The following is a 9,995-nucleotide window of genomic DNA, read 5'->3' on the forward strand; positions in this document are numbered from 1 at the left end:
CGCCCAGCTCTACGGGGGAGGGCAGGGGTATCCACAGTGATCTCCTCTACCACCACCACCACCACCCCCGGCCCCCATTCAGTACTCCTCCCCAGACAGAGCGTCCAGATCTCAACTCCAAGAAGGCTCCGCTTCCACACTCCCTGCCATCTTCTTCTGAGGGCGACACTGGCGAGCGCCCCCGACTCCACCCCAGGACTAGCTGTCTCCTGACGCTCATCTAGCCCTGCTTGCCGCCGCGGATCCCAGTCAGCGGTGCAGAACTCCGTGCACCGGAACTGCCACCAACTCCGTGCACTGCCGCCTTGAGACTCACGAAGAACCTCTCTGCCGGCTCCAACTAAAGATGCCTGCAGCCAATGGGAAGTCCTGGAGGGGTGGAACGGACCGATGGGAGTGGAGGGGCTAGCCAAAGAGGCACACCCATTCTGGAACAACAGCCAATGGGGAGTTGGGAAAGGCGGGACTTCTGCAGAACAGACTAATAGCACGGACACTAACAGCACGGAGAAATCACCGCTCTAACAACCCTTCGATGACAGCCACAGAGCTTCGCCCTCTGGCTCCACAGGCTGCGCGCGCCCCTCAGTGGCCGCCTGGCGGAGATGGCAAGCGTCGTTATTAGAAACAAAAGTAGGCTGTTTCCCAAGTTTAGAAGAAAAGATGAGCCTGCCCACCCGCCCCTCCCACCTGGGAGCAAAATAGTCCTGGCCCTCCTTAAAACTAAATCATTCTTACCCAGGACCACCAGGCCCCTGCTCCCACGGCCGCAGGCTCTCTCCGATGTGAAAGCATTAGCTGCAGGATTCTAAGTCAAATACTAGAAAATTAAGTCCAGGATTACATTAAAAGAATAATGTCTGTGCTGACAGCTCAGAGCCTGGAGCCTGCTTCAGGTTCTGTGTCTCCCCCTCTCTCTGCCCCTCCCATGCTCATGCTCTGTCCCTCTCTGTCTCTCAATAATAAATACACGGGGGCGCCTGGGTGGCGCAGTCGGTTGAGTGTCCGACTTCAACCAGGTCACGATCTCGCGGTCCGTGAGTTCGAGCCCCGCATCGGGCTCTGGGCTGATGGCTCAGAGCCTGGAGCCTGTTTCCGATTCTGTGTCTCCCTCTCTCTCTGCCCCTCCCCCGTTCATGCTCTGTCTCTCTCTGTCCCAAAAATAAATAAACGTTGAAAAAAAAAAATTAAAATAAATAAATAAATAAATAAACGTCAAAAAAAAAGAAAGAAAAAGAAAAGAATAATGCACAATTACAGTGATCAATCAGATCATTAGAAGAGCAATAGCATTTGATAAAAAAAATTTTAGCATTTATTACAATTTAACATCGATTATTGGGGCGCCTGGGTGGCGCAGTCGGTTAAGCGTCCGACTTCAGCCAGGTCACGATCTCGCGGTCCGTGAGTTCGAGCCCCGCGTCAGGCTCTGGGCTGATGGCTCGGAGCCTGGAGCCTGTTTCCGACTCTGTGTCTCCCTCTCTCTCTGCCCCTCCCCCGTTCATGCTCTGTCTCTCTCTGTCCCAAAAATAAAAATAAACGCTGAAAAAAAAAATTAAAAAAAAAAAAATAACATCGATTACTGAGTTTAAAAACAAAAATGAAATTCTCAGTACACTAGGGATTCAAGGAACCCTTAATTTAAGAGACTCAGAAAACCAGAGATTTTCACACTGCGTGAAATACCAGAAGCATTCCTATGAAAGTCAAGATAAACGTAAATACATTCACAGTCCTCCCCTCTTACCGAGGAGGTGCCTTCCAGGACACCTAGTGGATGGCTGAAACCAGGGACAGTATGGAACCCTGTATATACTAGGTTTTTTCCTATACCTTCCTGTGATAAAGTTTAATTTGTAAATTAGGCACAGTAAGAGATTAACAACAAGTAATAAATAAAATAGTTAGGGGTGCCTGGGTGGCTCAGTCCGTTAAGCATCAGGTCATGATCTCACCACTCCTGAGATGGAACCTGGCATCAGACTCTGCGCTGGCAGCCCGGAGCCTGCTTGGGATTCTCTCTCTGCCCCTCCCCCCACTTGCTCACTCTCTCTCAAAATAAATAAACATTTAAAAAATTATAAACAAGTAAATAGCACAATTGTAACAATATACTGTAGTAAAAGTTACGTGAATGAGGGCGCGCACACTCCTGCTCACTCACGCGTGCACGCACTCGCTCACTGTCCCTCTCTCTCCTCCAAGATACCAATTGTACTGTACTCGCCCTTCTTATTTTTGTGGTGTTATGAGGTCATAAAATGCCTAGGTGATGAAATGAGGGGAGGTGAATGATGCAAGCATTAAGACACAGCATTAGGTTTCCACTGACCTCCTGACCATAGGTCACAAGGTGGATCATCTGCTTGTGGACCAAAGCTGACCTCCAGAAGCTAAATTACAGAAAAGCAGAAGCCCCAGCCAGGGGGACTATTGTAGTCCTAGTGTCATCAATTTCATTTAATGTTTTGGAGAGGCTGACTGAGGGAGTGGAGCAGTTAAAATTGGAAAGGGAAAAAAAAGACAAAATATCATTATTTCAAGTGAAATTATTTATACCTGAAAATCCAGAAAAATCCCCTAAAAATTGGAGAATTCAGAATGGTGTCTGGAAGAAAGATATATTTATGTGTGCAGTATGGTGTGTGTGTGTGTGTGTGTGTGTGTGTAGAGAAAGAAGGGAAGAAAGGAAAGAAGGCTACAACTTTCCTGTATGCTAATATAAAAGACTTACTTGTGCTCTAAGGAAGAAAAGATCCCATTCACTGGAAGAGGGTAAGCAAAAATTTGTTATGTGGAGATTATATGATTTGTATACTTGGAAATACAAAGAGACTCTATTGAAAACTATTAGTAACAATAAGAAAATAGTATAATTTGGCCAGGTACAAAATCAATATGCAAAAATTAATAGTGTTTCCATATACAAAGAATCAGGTAGAAAATATAATAGAAATAAAAATATCCCATATATAATAGCAGTAAAAAAGAATAATAACTAGGAATAAATTTAACGAGAAATGTTCAGTTTCTTTTATAGGCCACTGGGGTACATAAAAGAAAACTTAAAATAAATCCCTATTTGTGGATAGTAAGACTCAGTATAATAAAGATGTCAAATCGCCCTAGTTTAAATTATAACTTTAATGTAATCCTAATAAAAATTCCAAAAAGGGCATTTGAGATCTAGAAAAGTTAATTTTAAAGTTATGTGGTATTATATACTTGTAATAAACATCAAAGAAATAACTTAAAAATTTCCTAACCTTGTGGTCCCAGATATCAAGGTTGTAGAGCTCACCAAGTCCAAAATAATGAAAGCCATCTACTTAAAAACTCACACCAAGATATATCATCAAGAAATTTCAAATCAACTGCATATGCAGATCATAAATGCTTCCAGAAAAGAAATGTAATCAACTATAAAAGCTCAAGAATCAGAATGGCTATTGTGGTTGCTGAAAAGACAGTGGAGCTATGCCTTAAAAATTCTCTGAAAATAAATATTTTCAATATAGAATTACCAGCCAAGCTAGTAATCTAGCATACAGGCAGAATGGAGAGATTTTCAGATATGAAAGGATTCAAAAAGTTTGTCTCCCATTCTTTTTAATTTTTTAACATTTATTTATTTTTGAGAGAGAGAGACAGAGCACGAGTGGGGGAGAGACAGAGAAAGAGAGACACACAGAATCCAAAGCAGGCCCCAGGCTCTGAGCTGTCAGCACAGAGCCTGACACGGGGCTCGAACTCACGAACTCTGAGATCATGACCTGAGCCAAAGTCCGGCATTTAACCGACTGAGCCACCCAGGCACCCCTCCCATTCTTTTTTCAGAAGTTACTGGGTTGGGCGCCTGGGTGGCTCAGTCAGGCATCCAACTCTTGATTTCAGCTCAGTTCATGATCTCATAGTTCTTGGGATTGAGCCACCTGCTTGGGATTCTCTCTCCCTCTCTCTTTACCTCCCCGCACCACCACAACCACGACCACCACCACTCGCTTGCTCATGCACAGGCGCGCGTGCTCTCTCTCCCTCTCTCTCAAAATAAATAAATAAACATTTTTTAAAAAGCAGCAGCAGCAGCTACTGGGGAACAGCTTCAGCGAAATCAAGGAGCAAATCAAAAACAAAGAGTTCATGGAATTCAGAAAATCACAGATTTAGCCCAGGAAAGCAGTAAAACAGAAGTCCCAGGATAGTTGCTGCGCAGTAGGCTTAGAAAGCAATCAGTTCAGATGGAGAAAAGACAAAGGGTTCAGTGCCTGGAAAAAATAGATTCAACAAGAGTTCAGGAAAGCAATGAGACTACACATATGACAAACTAAGCAAGGTAAAGTTGAGGAAACTATTCTCTCTGGGTAAAACATAAGGCTGTACAAGAAAGAAAATATAATTCTACTTAACTTTATAAAGTTCTATAACTTTGTATATAAATACAGCAAATTTTATATTATTATAGTAACTAGTTAATTATAATGACTAAACACTTTGATTGCTCACATAACTAAAAATACTGTTTTGTTTTGGGAAGATGAGGGAGGGGAGGAGGGTTAAAAGAACTAACTCCATATCTGTTCCAAGAGGAACATGATAAATATGACTAAAATTGATAGTAAATAGCAGTATAAGCATATTACCAAACAATATGGCACTTACAGTGGAGGGGGAAGGGGGTCAATGCTTATGGAGTTAAAAGTGACTGTCTCTGGGACACAAGACTGAGAGTGGGGAAGGGTAAAATCAGGTGACTATTTTTCATTTAAAACCTATTAGTATCTAAATTCTTTAACTATGATTAATTTATTTTAATTTAAACAATTATATAACTGGGAAATCAGAGAAATGGAGAAGGAGAGTCCAGCTCGACCAGATATTTTAAAATAGTATCAGGTTACAATAAGTTAAATATTGGGACTAGAATAGAATAATGTCAGAATACAGAGATGGACCTATCTATGGAAATTAATAAGTGACAAAGGTGACGTTTCTAATCAATGAGGAAACATCGGGATATTCAATAAATAGTGGGGGAAGAGCTCATTAGCCATCTAGAGAAAAACAAGTGACTATCTCACTTTATTCTTTATATCAAATTCAAAATAAAACAAAGTAAGTAACAAAAGTTTAATTTTCTTTAAATAATAAAATAAGGGGTGCCTAGCTGGCTCAGTTGATTAGGCCTCTCTTTTTTTTTTTTTCAACGTTTTTATTTATTTTTGGGACAGAGAGAGACAGAGCATGAACGGGGGAGGGGCAGAGAGAGAGGGAGACACAGAATCGGAAACAGGCTCCAGGCTCTGAGCCATCAGCCCAGAGCCTGACGCGGGGCTCGAACTCACAGACCGCGAGATCGTGACCTGGCTGAAGTCGGACGCTTAACCTACTGCGCCACCCAGGCGCCCCTCTGACTCTTTTTTTTTTTTTTTAATTTTTTTTTTTTTAACGTTTATTTATTTTTTTGGGACAGAGAGAGACAGAGCATGAACGGGGGAGGGGCAGAGAGAGAGGGAGACACAGAATCGGAAACAGGCTCCAGGCTCTGAGCCATCAGCCCAGAGCGCGACACGGGGCTCGAACTCACGGACCGCGAGATCGTGACCTGGCTGAAGTCGGCCGCTTAACCGACTGCGCCACCCAGGCGCCCCACGCCCCTCTGACTCTTGATCTCAGCTCAGATCTTGTTCTTGGGGTTGTTGAGTTTAAACCCTGCACTGGGCTCCACACTGGGCGTGGAGCCTACTTGAAAAATATATAAATAAAAATAATAAAAATTTTTAAAAATCATGAAAGTTTAAAAACACATGGAAAAAAAAGAACATTTTATAACTTTAGATTGAGGAAAGCCTTTGTAGATTAGCCACTAAATCACGAAACAACTGAGAAAAGATTGACTTGGTAGATGTTGTTAATTATTTCCTTCATTTCCACAATCCTCTTCTTCCTTACTAGCAAGCCTTGATTTTTATAGTGGAAAGGAATGAACAATGTGCCCAGAAATCATAGTCTTCTTTCTAGATTCCCTTGTCCTCAGGGGAGCCATGTGACAACGATTCTGACCAATGAGATATAAGCAGAAACAGTGATTTCTGGGAAAGCTTTTCTTTCCTGATATAAGCCCACCCTCTTTATTCTTTGCCCTTTTCACTCTGGAGTGGAGATGGGAGCGCTGAAGGCATGCCATCCAGCAACCAGGTGCTTTCCAACAGGGTGGTGAAGACTGTGTACAAAGGAGAGCAAAGCAGCAAAATGGAGAAAGGCTGGCTCCCTGATGGCATCATTGAGTCCCCGAACTGCCTACCTCCAGACTTCATGCTTGTTAAAAAAGAATTTTTTAAATAAGGTGAAACCATGACTCCCATACACTATAAAAATGAATACATTTTAAAGATTTTATTTAATGCACCAAAGAGGAAACAAAGAGGGATCCAAAGAACACATTTTTAGGTCAGGAATATTGAAATAAATGTAGGCATTTATTTCATAATACATAATAAAACAGAAGCAAACTGGTTTTTCCATTGGGTTGGGACAGTGGGAGAGAGTTGTTCCTCTTCTGGCCGTGTCTATTTGCATATCTATAGACTATAATTATTTGTCTTTGCTGTCAGTTATCTAAAACTTAGCTATTAGAATCGGATAACCCAGAAAAGTGTGCTCTAGACAATGCAGTTTTCCACTGAAGCACAAATTTTTCCCTGCGTGTTGCATGAAACAAATATTCTCCCATCTATTCAAGCCATTGTTAGTTGGTTTTTTATTTCCTGTAGTTGAATACAGTCCTAGCTGATACAACTGATAAATCTGACTACATAAAAAACCCTAAAATTTTACACAGCATAGAATAGCATAAAAAGAGCCCAAAGACAACAAACTGAGGGAATATTTCCCATGTGAATGACAAAGAACTAATTTCCTGAATATCTAAAAATCAAACCAGTAAGAAAAAGATTAACAACCCAATAGAAAATGGCAAGAGGCATTAACAGTTCACAGAAAATAAAAGGCAAATAATTGTAAACATAAAAAGATGTTCAATCGCACTCATAACTTTTTTAAAACGGAAATGAAGGGGCACCTGGGTGGTGGCTCAGCTTTGATTTCAGCTCAGGTCATGATCGCAGGGTCGTAAGAATGAGCCCTGCATCAGGCTCCATGTTGAGTGTGGAGCCTGCTGAAGAGTCTCTCTCTCTCCTTCTGCCCCTCTTCCACATTTGTGCTTACTCTCTCTCCTAACACACACACACACACACACACACACACACACACACACACATATACTAAAACTATAATGGAATACTATATTTCACCTATCATACAGGCAAGAATGTAAAAGTTTATTGAGGGTGAGGGAAATAAGGTATTTTCATATATTCTTGTAGAGGGGTAAATTCATATAGCCCATGTGAAGAACACCTTGGCACTGTATCTACACTCCTAGGTTCACTGAAGCATTATTCACAGTAGCCAAGATGTGGAAACAACCTAAATGCCCACCAACAGATGAATGGATGAAGAGAATATGGTATATATACAATGGAATATTATTAAGCCTTACAAAAGAAGGAAATCCTGCCATTCGCAACAACATGGATGAACCTAGAAGATATGCTAAGGGTAATAAGCCAGACACAGAAAGACAAATGCTGCGTGATCTCACTTAGATGTGTAATCTAAAATAGTCAAGCCCATAGAAGCAGAGATAGAATGGTGGTTGCCAGGGGGTGGGGAGAGGGTTAATGGGGTGCTATGGGTCAAAGGGCGCAAAGTTTCAGTTATGCAGGATGAATAAATCCTGGAGATCTAATGTAATGGAGTAATGGAGTTAACAATACTGTATTGTATGTGTGAAATTTGCTAAGGAGTGGATCTTAAGTACTCTCATCCGAGGGAGTGCAGAATACAAGACTCCAAAATATACCACTCAGCATATGGATTACTTTGAGCTGAAGGCCATCAAGACCAAGCACCCTCAAGAAAAACTTTCACCTCTCCCTTAACTACCTAGAAGATTTTAGATTTGGAGGCCTGGCTCTGAAAGAGAGCTATTACCTGAGATAACGTTTTACCTGAAGGGCCTAGCTGTGTAGAAGCACAATGAGACTATCAAACATCAGCCCTTCTTATCATCCTGTGAATGACCCTCCTTTCCTCTGAAGCTGCAGGCCCATCCAATTCCTTAGCTCAGGATGGCATATAAGCCTCAACTGCTGACTTGCCCTTAAATCTTATAATTTGAGGCCCCCGGACATATGAAATTATATCTGATTTTCTCCTGTTAATCTGTCTTCTGCCAACTTAGTTATCAGACCAGCAAAAGAACCTAGAAAGGAAGAAGGGAAAAATTTTCAGCCCCTACACACCAAAAAGACAAGGGAGGAGAAGGAGGAGGAGGAGGAACAGGAAGAGGAAGAAGGGGAAATGGTAACTACCTGAGGTGATGGGAATGTTAATTAGCTTGATTGTGGTGATCATTTCATAACATATACATATATTAAAACATCAAATTGTACACCTTAAATATATACAATGTTTATTTGTCCACTGTACCTTAATAAAGCTTTTGGGGAGGGGGGGAAGCACTCCGTAGGAAAAAGGTCAGTAAGAACCTCTGCAATATCAATATCACTCCAGCATCATTATTAATTTTTCTATGTTCATGAAGTGGTCAGGTATTTTTAGGCTATCAGCATACCCCATGTTTCCATACACCCCTCTGTCTCGTAAGTGGACCCCCAAGCTGGACCCAGGCAATCAGAGGCTCCTCCCCCACTCCCTTGTCCTTGACATGTGCGTTCCACCTGCCTGCCCCACCGGGAGCTACAGGGAGCTCTTGAGAGAGCAGCATGTTGTTGAGACCGTCTGGACAGCTTACGTGACTGCACCCAGTTAAGGCCTCTGTATAAACTTTTAAGATTCTGTCTGGTAGATGTGGAGATCTGCTGGTCTCACAGCCATCCAAGACAAGCCTCATAATTAAGTTCCTTTGCTTATTAAACCTGCCACCTATCGATCTGGAGCAGTCTACCTCTTTATTTGGTCCCTCCCTGCTATCCCTGTAGGGGAGTCAGCTTCAGATTTCACCCGGGGGGCTCCTGAGGGTACAAACTAACACTGGCGAGTCAGCCAGGAGACAAAAGAAAGGGGCCTTGGCAGAGGGGCACCTGTGGGGAAATGCCAGCTTGTGGGCAACTGGCTTGTGGATGGCCGCCTTTGTACAGGGCCGCCCAGAGAAGGCCGGCTGGTCTGGTGCGCCTGTTGGAGGAACTGGGAAGAGTGCACGGCCGCAGAGAAGGGAAGCATGAGGCTGCGTGGAGGGCTGGCCACCCAAGCCTGACCAGAGACTGATGCTCAAGTTAGAAGGTTGGAAGGAGAGCGTAGGTGAGGGAAGGATGCCTTCTACCTTCAGGGCTGACAGGAAAGGGGCATAAGCTGGAGACCTCAACCTTCCTTTTTGCAAAGCTGGGTGGGCACAAGCTGCCTCGGATCAAGGTTCAAGTGCTGTGGACAAAGCCTGAGTAGGACACTAAGGCGTGGAATCTCCTAGAAAGTGAGGAGAGCCAAGAGGAGGATGTTGTGGTGACTGACACTGAAGTGGATGAAACACCCAGTGCTGACTGACTCCCAAAACAAAGGAAACAAAAGCACCACAATAGCAACCCCGGCCAGCAGGGCAGCCCCCAGTTCAGGAAATGTCCATGATGAGAGAAAATACTCCCGCTGAGCTTATTGATATGGCTACCAAGTTCCACAAGAGGCAGGAGAAAATATCCAGGCATGGTTAGTGCAGCTGTGGGATATGGGGGACGATGCATTTCTCTGGACAGGAGGCAAAGCAACATCACCATGCACCCTGCCCTCCAGCAGCATCTGCATGGTGCTCGAGGGATCCAGGGGATATCCTCCCTTATAGTTTGGATTATTCTAGGGTTGGTCCAGGGAGAGGATCCCCCTGGCACGTGGGACCCTGCACATCTATAGTGGCGGTACAACAA

Source organism: Puma concolor, chromosome E1 (assembly GCF_028749965.1).
Source record: "Puma concolor isolate L17-30 chromosome E1, mPumCon1.1.hap2, whole genome shotgun sequence".
In the NCBI taxonomy this organism is placed as follows: domain Eukaryota; kingdom Metazoa; phylum Chordata; class Mammalia; order Carnivora; family Felidae; genus Puma; species Puma concolor.